Here is a 14,002-nt window from a genome sequence, read left to right as displayed (position 1 = left end):
ACTATCTTTTGTTTAAGTTCTTACTGGGCTTATTCATTACTCTTCTAAGTTTCTTGAGCATCCTTATAACCATTGTTTTGAACTATATACTGGTACCTTGCTTGCCTCCATTTTATTTAGTTTTTTTTTCTTTCAAATTACTCTTGTTCTTTCATTTGGGGTATGTTTCTTTGTCTCCCCATTTTGAATGTATCTCTTCTTTTTGTTTCTGTATATAGGTATGGCTCAGTGGATTGAGCGTCGGCCTGCGAGCTAAGTGTCGCTGGTTCGATCTTCCAGTCAGGGCACATCAGAGAAGGAAAACTCTGACTCCAAAAAAACTCCGCTGCCTTGCGGCATACCTCTTCAGGGGAAAGGCTAGGGGAGTAAACCCCGACAGAAAATCCGGAGCCGGAGTCCCTAAGGCGGTTTGACGTTGTAGTCAATACCGGCAACTCCTGCGGCGCACCTGAAGCCAAGCTGTATTGACTCCGTCTTTCCCTTGGACCCTTCAGCTGCGAAGAGAGGGGGGGTCTGCTGCATGGGCAACAACAGACCCTCCATATCACCCTGCCCAGGCTCTGTAGCTTCAGCTTCACTGGAGAGGACACTCCAGCATCATCGCAAGATGTCGATTCAACATGGGAGGAGACAGATACCGTGTCACTCCCGAGTCGGACTGCACAGCCATTCTCGGCGGTGCAGATAGACTCTTAAGAAGCTACACCATCGTCTCTCGAGACGGACGGCTGCCGACGATATAGGTGTGTCTGCTATGTCTCCAGTCTTGGTAGGGTGGCCTTATCTAGTAAGTGTCTTGTGGGCCTCAGTGGCACATTCTCCTCGATAACCTGTGCTTGGTGTTCCAGGGGTGTCCTTTCTTTCTTTCTTTCTTTCTTTCTCTCTTTCTTTCTTTCTTTCTTTCTTCTTTCTTTCTTTCTTTCTTTCTTTCTTTCTTTCTTTCTTTCTTTCTTTCTTTCTTTCTTTCTTTCTTCTCTCTTTCTTTCTTTTTATGACCTCTCCCCAGCTCCATTCTCACATTTTCTTTTTTTTTTCTTAAGTAGAATTTTGATTTATACTTCTTTCTTTCTTTCTTTCTTTTTTCTTTTTTTTTTTTTTTGGCTTTTCAATTACAGTTGTCCCCTTTTCCCCTAATTTCTCTCCCCCACCCAACCAACCCCCTCTCCCACAATCATATCCCTCCCTGTTGTTTATGTTCATGAGTCATTTATATGGGTTCTTTGACTAAACCCTTCCCTTACTTATCCCCCTTCTTTCCCTCTCCCCTCCCCCCTATTGACTGCTATTCTGCTCTTTGTTCTATTTAGTTCCTTTGTTTGTGTTGTTCTTTAGTTTCCTGTATTAGGTGGTATCATATGGTATTTTTCTTTCTTTGCCTGGCTTATTTCACTAAGCATAATTCTCTCTAGTTCCATCCATGTTGTTGCAAATGGCAGGAGTTCCTTCTTTCTTTCTGCTGCATAGTATTCCATTGTGTAAATGTACCACAGTTTTTTGATCCACTCCTCTACAGATGGGCACTTAGGTTGTTTCCAGCACTTAGCTATTGTAAACAGTGCTGCCATGAACATAGGGATGCATATGTTCTTTTGAATTGGTGTTTCAAGATTCTTCGGGTATAATCCTAGTAGTGGAGTCGCTGGTTCAAAAGGCACTTCCATTTTTAATCTTTTGAGGTAATTCCATACTATTCTCCATAGTGGTTGCACCAGTCTGCATTCCCACCAGCAGTGCAGTAGGGTTCCCTTTTCTCCACATCCTCGCCAGCACTTGTTGTTTGTTGATTTGTTGATGATGGCCATTCTGACTGGTGTAAAATGGTATCTCATTGTGGTTTTTATTTGCATCTCCCTGATGGCTAATGATGTTGAGCATTTTTTCATGTGTCTATGGATCTTCTGTATGTCCTCTTTGGAGAAGTGTTTGTTCAGGTCCTTTGCCCATTTTTTTATTGGGTTGTTTGTTTTCTTGATGTTGAGTCGTATAAGCTCTTTATATATTTTGGAAATCAGTCCACTGTCTGTGATGTCATTGGCAAATATGTTTTCCATATGGTTGGTTTCCTTTTCATCTTGCTGATATTTTCTTTTGCTGAGCAGAAACTCTTTAGTTTGATGTAATCCCATTTATTTATTTTTTCCTTTATTTATCTTGCTTTAGGAGATGTATCCATGAAGAAATTGTTCCATGAGATATCTGATATTTTCTTGCTTATGTTTCCCTCTAGGACTTTTATGGTGTCAGGGCTTACATTTAAATCTTTGATCCATCTTGAGTTTATTCTCGTGTGTGGTGTAAATTGGTGGTCTAGTTTCATTTTTTGCAGGTCCCTACCCAGTTCTCCCAGCACCATTTGTTAAAGAAGCTCTTCTCACTCCATTTTATGTTCCTTCCTCCTTTATCAAATATTAGTTGACCATAGAGGCCTGGGTTTATTTCTGGACTCTATTCTGTTCCACTGATCTATATGTCTGTTCTTATGCCAGTACCAGACTGTTTTGATCACAGTGGCTTTGTAGTACTGTTTGATATCTGGTGTTGTGATTCCTCCTGCTGTGTTCTTCTGTCTCAAGATTGCTTATGCTATTCGGGGTCTTTTTTCGTTCCATATGAATTTATGGAGTATTTGTTCTAGGTCTGTGAAATATGTCATTGGTATTTTAATAGGGATTGCATTGAATCTGTAATTGCTTTGGGTAGTATGGCCATTTTGATGATGTTGATTCTTCCCATCCAAGAACATGGTATTTGCTTCCATTTATTTGTATCTTCCTTAATTTATTTCTTCAATGTTATATAATTTTCAGAGTACAGGTCTTTTATCTCTTCGGTTAAGTTTACTCCTAGGTACTTTATTTTTCTTGTTGCTATAGTAAATGGTATTTTCTTTTTTGCCTCTGTTTCTGCTATCTTATTGTTGGTGTACAGAAATGCCTTAGATTTCTGTATATTTATTTTGTACCCTGCGATTTTGCCAAATTCACTTATTATATCGAGTAGTCTTTCAGTGGAGTTTATAGGATTTTCTAGGTATACTATCATGTCATCTGCATATAATGAAAGTTTTACTTCCTCTTTCCCAATTTGGATGCACTTAATTTTTTTTCTTGTCTGATTGCTGTGGCTAGGACTTCCAACACTATGTTGAAAAGGAGTGGAGAGAGTGGGCAACCTTGTCTAGTTACCGAGTTCAGGGGGAATGCTTTCAGTTTTTGTCCATTGAGTATGATGTTGGCCTCAGGCTTCTCATATATAGCCTTAATTATGTTAAGGTATGTTCCCTCTATTCCAATTTTGCTGAGTGTTTTCATCATAAATGGGTGTTATACTTTATCAAATGCTTTTTCTGCATCTATTGATATGATCATGTGATTTTTGTCTTTCATTCTGTTTAGGTAATGTATTATATTTATTGATTTGCGAATATTAAACCATCCTTGCATCCCTGGAATGAAGCCCACTTGTTCATGATGTATGATCTTTTTGATGTATTGCCGGATCCTGTTTGCCAATATTTTATTGAGGATTTTAGCATCTATGTTCATCAGTGATATTGGCCTGTAGTTTTCTTTCTTTGTTGTGCCTTGACCTGGTTTTGGAATAGGGTAATACTGGCTTCATAGAAAGAGTTTGGGATTTTTGCCTCTTCTTGGATTTTTTGGAACAGTTTGAGGAGGATAGGAGTTAGTTCTTCCCTGAAGGTTTTGTACAACTCGCCTGTGAAGCCATCCGGTCCAGGGCTTTTGTGTGTAGGGAGATTTTTGATTACTGTTTCAATTCCCTTCTTTGTTATTGGTCTGTTGAGACTTTCCACTTCTTCTTGATTCCGTTTTGGAAGGTTGTATGTTTCTAGAAATTTGTCCATTTGTTCTAGATTGTCAAATTTCTTGCCATACAATTGTCTGAATTAATTTCTAACTATCATTTGTATTTCTGAGGTATCAGTCGTGATTTCTCCTCTTTCATTTCTGATTTTGTTTATTTGGTTCTTCACTCTTTTTTTCTTGATTCGACTGGCTAGAAGCTTGTCGATTTTGTTTATTTTTTCGAAGAATCAGCTCCTAGTTTTGTTGATCTTTTGGATTGTTTGTTTAGTCCTATGTCATTTAGTACTGTTCTGAGCTTGATGATTTCCTTCCTTCTTCTTACCCTAGACTTTGTTTGTTGTTGTTGTTCTAGTTCCTGTAGCTTTATGGTCAGGTTTTTTATTTGAGATTCTTCTATCCTTTTCAGATATGCTAGTATTGCTATGAACTTCCCTCTCAGGACTGCTTTTGACGTGTCCCACACGTTTTGGGCTGTTGTGTGCTCATTATCATTAGTTTCTAGAAATTTCTTGACTTCTTCTTTGATGTCATTGTTAACCCATTCATTATTTAATAGCATGTTATTCAATCTCCATGAGTTTGGGTGTCTTTGATTTTTTTCTCTGAAGTTGATTTCTAGTTTCAAGGCATTGTGATTTGAAAAGATGCTTGATATGATTTCAATTTTCTTGAATTTGTTGAGGCTTGTTTTGTGACCTATCATGTGGTCTATCTTTGAAAATGTCCCATGTGCATTTGAAAAGAATGTATATTTTGCTTCTTTGTGGTGAAAAGTTCTATATATATCAGTTAGATCCATGTAGTTTAGTGTGTTGTTCAATGCCTGTATATCTATCCTTGGTGTTTCTTTGCTTTGATGATCTGTCTATTGTTGATAATGGAGTGTTGAAGTCCCCTACTATGAATGTGTTGTTGTTGATATCCTTTTTGTGGTCTTCTAGTATTTGCTTTATGTATTTGGGTGCTCCTATGTTGGGTGCATATATGTTTATCAAAGTCATATCTTCTTGATGGATTGTTCCTTTAAGTATTATGAAATGTCCTTCTTTGTCTCTTTTTATTGCACTTGATTTGAAATCCGTTTTGTCTGATATGAGGACTGCTACCCCAGCTTTTTTTTCTGGTCCGTTTGCTTGAAATATTTTTTTATCCCTTTACTTTCAATCTGTGTAAATCTTTTGTTTTCAGGTGTGTTTCTTGTAGACAACAAATATGTGGGTCCTGTTTTCTTATCAATTCTGTTACCCTATGTCTTTTAATTGGAGCATTTAATCCATTTACATTTAGGGTTATTAATGACGTGTGTTTATTCATTGCCCTTTGTACCTCCGTTTGTCCTGGCTGGTTTTGGCTCAGTGGATTGAGCATCGGCCTGCGAGCTAAGTGTCGCTGGTTCGATCTTCCAGTCAGGGCACATCAGAGAAGGAAAACTCTGACTCCAAAAAACCTCCACTGCCTTGCGGCATACCTCTTCAGGGGAAAGGCTAAGGGAGTAAACCCTGACTGAAAATCCGGAGCCGGAGTCCCTAAGGCGGTTTGACGTTGTAGTCAACACCGGCAACTCCTGCGGCGCACCTGAAGCCAAGCTGTATTGACTCCGTCTTTCCCTTGGACCCTTCAGCTGCGAAGAGAGGGGGGGTCTGCTGCATGGGCAACAGCAGACCCTCCATATCACCCTGCCCAGGCTTTGTAGCTTCACTGGAGAGGACACTCCAGCGTCATCGCAAGATGTTGATTCAACACGGGAGGAGACAGATACCGTGTCACTCCCGAGTCGGACTGCACAACCATTCTCGGCGGTGCAGATAGACTCTTAAGAAGCTACACCATCGTCTCTCGAGATGGACGGCTGCGGACGATGTACCTCTGTTCCTCTCCTCTCTTGTTCTTTTCCTCTTTTTTCTTAGAACACTCCCTTTAGCATTTCTTGCAATGCTGGTTTGGTGGAGATGTATTCTTTCAGTCTTCCTTTGTCTGAGAAACTCCTTATTTCACCTTCTATTTTGAATGAGAGCCTTGCTGGGTAGAGTATTCTTGGTCGTAGGCCTTTGTTTTTGATTGCTTGGAATATTTTTGACCATTCCCTTCTGGCTTTTAATGTTTCTGTTGAGAAATCAGTTGATAGCCTTATCGGAGCTTCCTTGTATGTTATTTGCTGTTTTTCTCTTGCTGCTTTTAGGATTCTCTCTTTGTCTTGGAATGTTGCCATTTTAACTATGATGTGCCTTGGAGTGGGTTTTGGGGGGTTCCTCTTCATTGGAACTCTCTGTGCTTCCTGAACTTTTATAACTTTTTCTCTTATCAGGTTCGGAAATTTTTCTGTCACTATTTCTTCTATCAGTTTTTCAATTCCATGCTCCTTTTCTTCTCCCTCTCTAATTCCTATGATCCTGATATTATTTCTTATCATGCTATCCTGTAATTCCCTTACATCTTGTTCATATTTTTTCAATCTTTTTTCATTTTGCTATATTGTCTGGGAGTTTTTCTCTACATTATCTTCTAACTCACTAATCTGATCCTCTGCTTCGTTTAGTCTGCTTTTGACTGATTCTACTGTGTTTTTCAGTTCAGAGATTGCATTCTTAAGTTCTTCCTGGTTCTTTTTAACAGTTTCTATGTCTTTTTTTATGCTGGTGTAGTTCTCTGCAAGTTCCCTGTAATTTTCTTGGAGCTGCTGGTAACTTCCTTGGAGGTTGTCATAGTTGATTTTAAGGATGTCGAGTATATTGAGCTTCTTTACCACCATTGTTTTGAATTCCATGTCTGACATTTGGGCTATGTCTATCTCATCTATCTTTCTGAGGATTCCTCTTTTCTCTTCATTGAGGGGTTATTTTTGTGTCTTACCATGGTGGGTTCTTTTTTTTGTTTTTATTTATTTATTTGTTTTTGGGGGGTAGTCTTCTTTGACTTCCCTCCTTTGTGGTGTGAGATTCTTTATGGGAGATCTGTGGGTTTCAGTGGTGCTGTCTCTTTAATATCCTGAGCCTGATGTTCTTGAGTTACCCTTTATGTCATTTGTTTATGCTGCTTGGTTATATTTCAGATGTTCTTTGATAGGATCTTCCTTCTGGCTAGTTGGTTGAGAGTCACTCTATCCACTTTGTCTTGAGTTCTTTTGTGGATATGCTGTTAAAAACATAAACACACAACCCAGTCAGGATACCTACACCCTCAAAAAGTATCCCGTACTCTATACCGCTATCGTCAGCCAATGAGCCCGTATTAATATAAATGTAAAGAGATTAGAGCTTTTATACTATAGGAAGAATAGATAAGAGTTGTTTTTGGGGAGGAAAAATATAATTTTTGATAGAGGGAGTGATAGATTAATAATAGTTGAGACTGTGCAAGCCAGTAGGTAATATTTACATTGTATGGTAATAAAAATAGAAGAAAATGATGGAAAAATGCATTATATAGTAAGAAAGTGGGATTGTATTGTATTGGGTTTATATAGTAATTATATTCTATTATTTAGAGTGATAGGGGGGCTAAACTAGACACACAAACGAATAAACAACGATTAAAGAGAAAGGATGAGAAGGAGAGGTTATATGCAACACGTTAGAGATAAAGTTTGTTGTTCTTTTGGAAGGGGAGAAAAAAAACACCCCCCAAAAAAAACCCAAGAAAAGAGAAGAAAGAAAAGATGAAAGAAAGAAAGAAAAGAAAGAATATAGAAGAAAGAAAGAAGAGAGAAAAAAATTGAAAAAAGAAACCCATAAAACCCCCCCATAAAAACCCAAGAAAAGAGAAGAAAGAAAAGAATAAAGAAAGATATGAAATAAAAAATAAAGAAGAAAGAAAAAAAGAGGAAAGAGAGAAAAAAATTGAAAAAATAAATAAAGCGATGTTTTTACTCCGTTTTAGCCTTGGTGTGTTGCCTTCTTTTTCTGCGTCCGCAGGTGGTCTAGTGTGGCGGTTCAGAGGTTCTTGTTTCTTGCAGCACTGGTGTGCACCCGCGGTTGCCACAATGGTGCGTGCCAGTGGTTGCCGGCACGGCGCGCTCCCTTGCTGCCCGCTGGAACCAGTTGAGGTGTCCTTGCACGCGAGCCCCTGCACAGGCGTAGCGGCCAGAGAGTTTGCCCCGAGGTTGGAGCCTATTGTTGCCAGGCCTAGGTGGTTCCGTGTTCGCGCCGAGGTGTCCCTGCGCGCGTCCCTGCACGCGCAGCGCGGGTGGCCCAAGAACTTGCCCCGCTATTGGCGCCTATTGTCCCCTGGCTGAGGTGTTTTCACGCTCGTGCGCCACCCGTGCCCTTAGTCCTGCTGAGCTGAGCTCCGGGAGTTGGTCTCTTGCCTCTTAGGGCAGGGCCGCGGACACCTGTGCTCAGTGGAAGTGAGCGTCTGTGAGTCGCTGCCGCCCACTGTTCCCCTGCTGCAGCTGCCTGCCTTCCCTCACCCATCTGGGCGGGCACAAACAGGGCCTGCGCTAGTGGTCTGCTTTCTGGCCTGGGGCCCGGCGCCCACGGGAACTGTCTAGGGGTATCTGCGCACGGTTCTCTGCGTGTTCAGTGGGCCCTCCCTGTGCCCGTTGGGGCACTGATCTTATGTCCATTGGGGAGTGTCCGAGGGACCCCTGGACTCACAGCCCCACGCACCTGGGCCAGTGAGTGAGAGGACTTCCCTATGCACGCCCCCGCGACCCAAGGGTAGGGTTGGGGAGTGGATGAGCACGCCTCTGCGCCTGCGTTCCTCAAGAATGGCCTACCACCCCCAAACTTTCCTCCCCTCTCCACCGTCCACTAGAGAAAAATATAAAGGAGAATTATGTTCTCACTTGCCTGGCAGCACGCTGTCTCCTGTCCTTTGGCGCCAATGCCTCTTGGTCGAGTCTGGTCTCTGCCAGCGGGCAGAGATCCGCTCTCCTCCCGACTCCTCTCCGGGGTAGCCTGTGGTTGCCAAAAAGCCTTTGTGTACTTCCAGCCGCAGCTCGGGCAGCCGCCCCAGTCAGGAATCCCGTTTTGTCCCCTTTTCCTCCACTATCCTCACTAAACACGTTGTTCCCAGATGGATTTTCTCTAATCCATCAGTGCCATGGCTCGACTCCTGCCAGTGTCCAGCTGTTCACTGAGATGTTCTGTCTGCAATTAGCCCAAACTGCAGACGGGTCTCGGGAGCCTGAAACCGCAGCCTCTCCTCACTCCTCTGCCATCTTACCTCTTCCATTCTCACATTTTCAACTGGCAACCTTAGTGTGTCATGTGAACTTCCTCATTATAGTTCAGTCTTGATTGTTGTTGTCTCTACCATGAGTGGGGTTGACCCTCAGGCTGGTTGACTATGAAAATGAACCTGAACCACAGTGCACAAGCTGCTGTGCAGGGGCTGACCACATGAAGTGTAATTTATGCCATTAGTTTCTGGTGTCTTCTGAAATCTCTCTTTGGGTATGCTGCTTGTGTAGCTAATTGGGTCCTGCTCTGATCTGGTCTGAAGACTGCTACTAGGTGTGTTGCTTTTGAGGCCTCTTGGGAGGGATTCTGGTGGAAGTCAATATCAGGCACTACCTGTGACTGGACCTGGGCTACCTGTTAGGAGCTACAAAATCATACACAGTTTGTGCCTGCCTCAGCTTGGCCTGGCCTGGGTGTGTGAGTTAGGTGCTATGCTGCTCACGAAGGCCAGCATCCACCAGCACCAATCTTGGGAGCATGTCAGCAAAAGCCTCAAGGTACCCCATGCTGTGCCTTCACCTGCCTTTTGACTTTATGCTCAGTCACTGAAAGTTAGTCTGGTGGTACATGAGTTGCATTAGGTAGGTTCTCAATAAGTCACAAGGTTGGCGATAAAGATTCAGATTTGGCTCCAGTGCTGGTTCTGAAACTACTCAACAAATGTCTCAGGATACACAAGTCCTGTCACCTCCCTCCAGAGCCTCTGGACCTTTGTGGTGGGATGGAGTCTCAATGAGGTGTCAAGCTGAGGCCATCAGAGTTCATCAGGCTAAAACAGACCAAGATCGGGCTGTTTGGAGGGAGGTCTCTGCACAAAAACAATGAATCTGGCATGCAAGGGAAAATGTCCGTTACCCTAGAGCCATACAACTCAGTCTCTGCCACCCCTGAGTGTGTTCAGACCTCCTTGAGAGCATTCCCAGGAAGTATGCACCTTGGACCCAGGCCAGTGGCAGCCAGCTGACTCTTACACAAAGCTAGAGCTTGGCATGGCCAGCAACAGGAATTCAGTAAGATGTCACTAGTGAACTTTCATGGTGGGGTTGGAATGATGCCAGTTGGGCATTAGGGGGAAAACTATTCCTTTCCATAGAACCAAATAACTCAATTTTTCCGTGTTTGTCTCTGATACTTCTAGTCTGCGTGGACCTCCTTAAGTGCCTTCCACGAAAGTCTGTATTGTGGGCTCAGGCTGGCAGCAGCCTACATATTTCTCCACAAAGCATTTGCTTAGGAGGTGGGGGCCACACAGAGTCAAAAGCCATGGGGCTAGTGGATTCCCTTAGGCTAATGCCTTATGGAGCAAAATGCTCCACTTAGAAAAGAAGGTCTCTATGGGTAACTTGGGTGAAAGACACAGAACAAATATCTTGGAGGCTATTCTTTAGTCTTCTCTTTGAAGCCACATGACCCTGAGAGCTGCCTTCTCTCTGCAGGAGCCCATAGCGAGTGGCTGTATATGAAATTTTGTGTGATGGTCAGTTAAGAGAGTGCCCATATTTCTAGCCATCTCCAATCTCTCTCTCTGGCAGCTGGAATCACTCTGATTTTCAAATTCAGATGTTATGCTCCTCTTATCCATTCTTATTTTCTGGGCTGGGGACCCCCTCATGGAGTTGAGCCCACATGTTCCTTAACTGGGGGATTTTTGCAGCTGAGACATCCCTCTGGAATCTCAGACACCACATGTAGATGCAGGACCAGAACTTTTTTATTTTTATCTCTACACTTCCTACCAGTCTCCATGTGTCTTCCTCTGTAAATCTTTGGTTATAAGACTTCTGTTCAACTAGTCTTTAGTTGGTTTATTCAAGTTGATTGTTTTATAATTTAGTTGTAATTTCAGTTTGGTCCTAGGAGAGGTGAGTGTAACTTCCACCTATTCTACTGCCATTTTGGATCTCTTGAGTTTAGTTTTATATATGGTGTAAGAGAGTGCACCAGTTTTATTTATTTATTTATTTTTCATATATCTGTCCTGTTTTCCAACATCACTTGTTAAAGAGATTGTAGAGAATAACTTGGACTACTGTAACAGCATAATCAATAAAACATATTTAAAAAGAAAAAGAAAGAAACTCTCCTCTTTATTGCCTTTGCTTTTTCTCTTCCTGCAGTTATGATGGCTCCCAACCCTTTTGCTCTGAGGACTCATATCTATTCTACTGCTTCTTTCATGACCTATTCTAAAGCTCATCTTTAAAGAAGTCTCTCCCAAATTTTATCCAATTATGTTTCTCACATTATTGGCCATTCTCAGGTAGAAAAGTTGATATTATTTCTGAAAGAGTGAACCATACCCTTGATAGTCCACAAAACTCTCACTCCTTAAATTTTCATTATTAAATATTAATTTTATTGTGTGATATACATTATACTCTCCTTGGCATTCTCTTTTTAAAATACAATATCTGAAGAAGATCTGGCATTAGACCTTTAATACTTTAATATGAATAAGATTATTGTGCACTGTCCTTTTAGCCCAGAGTACTCAACAGAATTCTAGGTGCCTAGGGAAGAGGGTAGACAGTGAAAGAAAAGAGAGTCAATGTCCAGAGTAGGACCAGTTCACCATTCTTCTTACAGCTTTGCTTATTTAGCGCATAGTATATTTTACTTTAATGTAAAAAGTAAGATTGTGAGATATAAAGTCAAAAAGCCTAGGTTCAATTCTGCTTATTTTATTTGTTTCTTTGGGCAAGGATTTTAATTTTTTATTTCTTAGTTTTCTCATTTACAGAATGAAAATAATGCACTTACCTCACTGGATTGTTGTGAACATTAAACAGGCATTGCCTATAATCACAGAGAGCAATGCATAGCACAGAATACACACTCAACATTGTTTTTCTTGGCTTTTCTCTGCCTTTATCATTGAATATATACAGCTCTAAAAGTTAGGGTACTATTGTTTTAATGTATTCACAGTTGAAATCCTCACTTGTTTCTTTCTTTATAAATCATAATAATCCTTATTCTTATCAATGTGTGGGACAGCTATTGCCTAGTACAACTGTCCTGTCTTTTTGTGAATATATATTTTTAAAGACCAAAATCTCTGTTAAGTCACAGTCAGGTTGTAATTAGCTCAAGATAGTGAGAAACCGACCCCTGGCTGGTTTGGTTCAGTGGATTGAGCGTCGGCCTGCGAGCTAAGTGTCGCTGGTTCGATCTTCCAGTCAGGGCACATCAGAGAAGGAAAACTCTGACTCCAAAAAACCTCCGCTGCCTTGCGGCATACCTCTTCAGGGGAAAGGCTAAGGGAGTAAACCCCGACAGAAAATCCGGAGCCGGAGTCCCTAAGGCGGTTTGACGTTGTAGTCAACACCGGCAACTCCTGCGGCGCACCTGAAGCCAAGCTGTATTGACTCGTCTTTCCCTTTGACCCTTCAGCTGCGAAGAGAGGGGGGGTCTGCTGCATGGGCAACAGCAGACCCTCCATATCACCCTGCCCAGGCTTTGTAGCTTCACTGGAGAGGACACTCCAGCGTCATCGCAAGATGTCGATTCAACACGGGAGGAGACAGATACCGTGTCACTCCCGAGTCAGACTGCACAACCATTCTCGGAGGTGCAGATAGACTCTTAAGAAGCTACACCATCGTCTCTCGAGACGAATGGCTGCCGACGAGTGAGAAACCTGAGAACAAAGGGTTTCATTTATCTCTACATCTCAGCACCTCACATAGCATCTAGAAAATGATAACTGTGGGGGAAAATGTCTGGATTTCAAATATATTATTGTGATAATATAGTAATAATTAGAGTTTTTACATTAATATATCAACTTTATAATATTATCTTTCTGATAGGCTGAAATTAGTCTTTAAATAGTGCTAACTAAATTATCTTTACTTGTTTCACATGCTTTTTGAATGAGGAGATTATTCCCATTTAGGAAAAAAAGTAAAACATTTATTAAATACTAGTAGATGCTAAGCAATATGCCCAGTGTTTGTGTATGATAGAAAAAGGAAAGACACAGTTCCAATTCTCTGTTCCTACCTCCCTCTTATAAGTATAGCTGGGGCTTCATTTCTCAAATAAAACATTTTCTCTTATCTGGTCTTATGACACCACTCTCATTCTTTATGTTATCTCCATGCACAATGAAAATGATTTCATAATTATATATACAAAGTATTGTTTTAATGTTCACAAATGCCCTGTGAAGTAAGTGCATTGTTTTTATTCTATAACTGAGGAAACTGGGGGATAAATAAAAGAGAAATAGTTTGTTAAAGTCACTCTTGATTGAAAAACTGATCAAGACTTTTCTTAGTGCTGTTTCATTCTACTCTTTCTTACCTTGAATATCAGTAGCCACTTAATAATGTTTGCTGTGTAATTTGAATTTGAAAGGTTGTATACTTCTGTGAAAATAGAAACAGAAATAAGGGTTAACTATATTATCTTTAAATTGTGTGATGTTATACACCCTTCCTGGAACAACAAGGCTATTCATCTTTTGTCCACTTTCTTATATCAACAATTTATTCAAAATTTTATTATTTATTTATTTATTTATTTATAATTTATATAAATGTGCGTTTTATTCTGAGCTTTTTTGGCACTATCCTTAGGGCTACATAGCACACTTTAACCTTCCTTTGTGATTAAATATACTTTTTCTTTAAAAATATGGGTCCATGAAAAAACTCTTCTCAGAAGCCACACATCTAAGTGATCTTTCTGTTTTCTTCTCACTGGAATGATATAAAAAGTTATTTCCTGAGGTTTTACTCATTCCCTAATCACCAGCCACTGTAGGAAAGAATGGAGATCCAATAAGGAATGGGCTGTGAAACCAGAGTTACCATTCTTGCTCCTTGTATTAATAATCACTGCCTATCACATAGTGATTAATCTCTCTGTTTTTATTTCCTTATCTGAAAAATAGAGCTGATAAATAAATGCTCCTTCAATTTTAGGAAGACTCAATGAGATGATAGCTGCAGAACACTTGGGAAGAATTTGATTAATGTTAGTTCTTCT

Source organism: Furipterus horrens, unplaced genomic scaffold, assembly GCF_987537825.1.
Source record: "Furipterus horrens unplaced genomic scaffold, mFurHor1.1.pri manual_scaffold_9, whole genome shotgun sequence".
NCBI classification, from domain to species: domain Eukaryota; kingdom Metazoa; phylum Chordata; class Mammalia; order Chiroptera; family Furipteridae; genus Furipterus; species Furipterus horrens.
The sequence above is the reverse complement of the archived record's forward strand: the minus strand, read 5'-3'. Positions refer to the sequence as shown.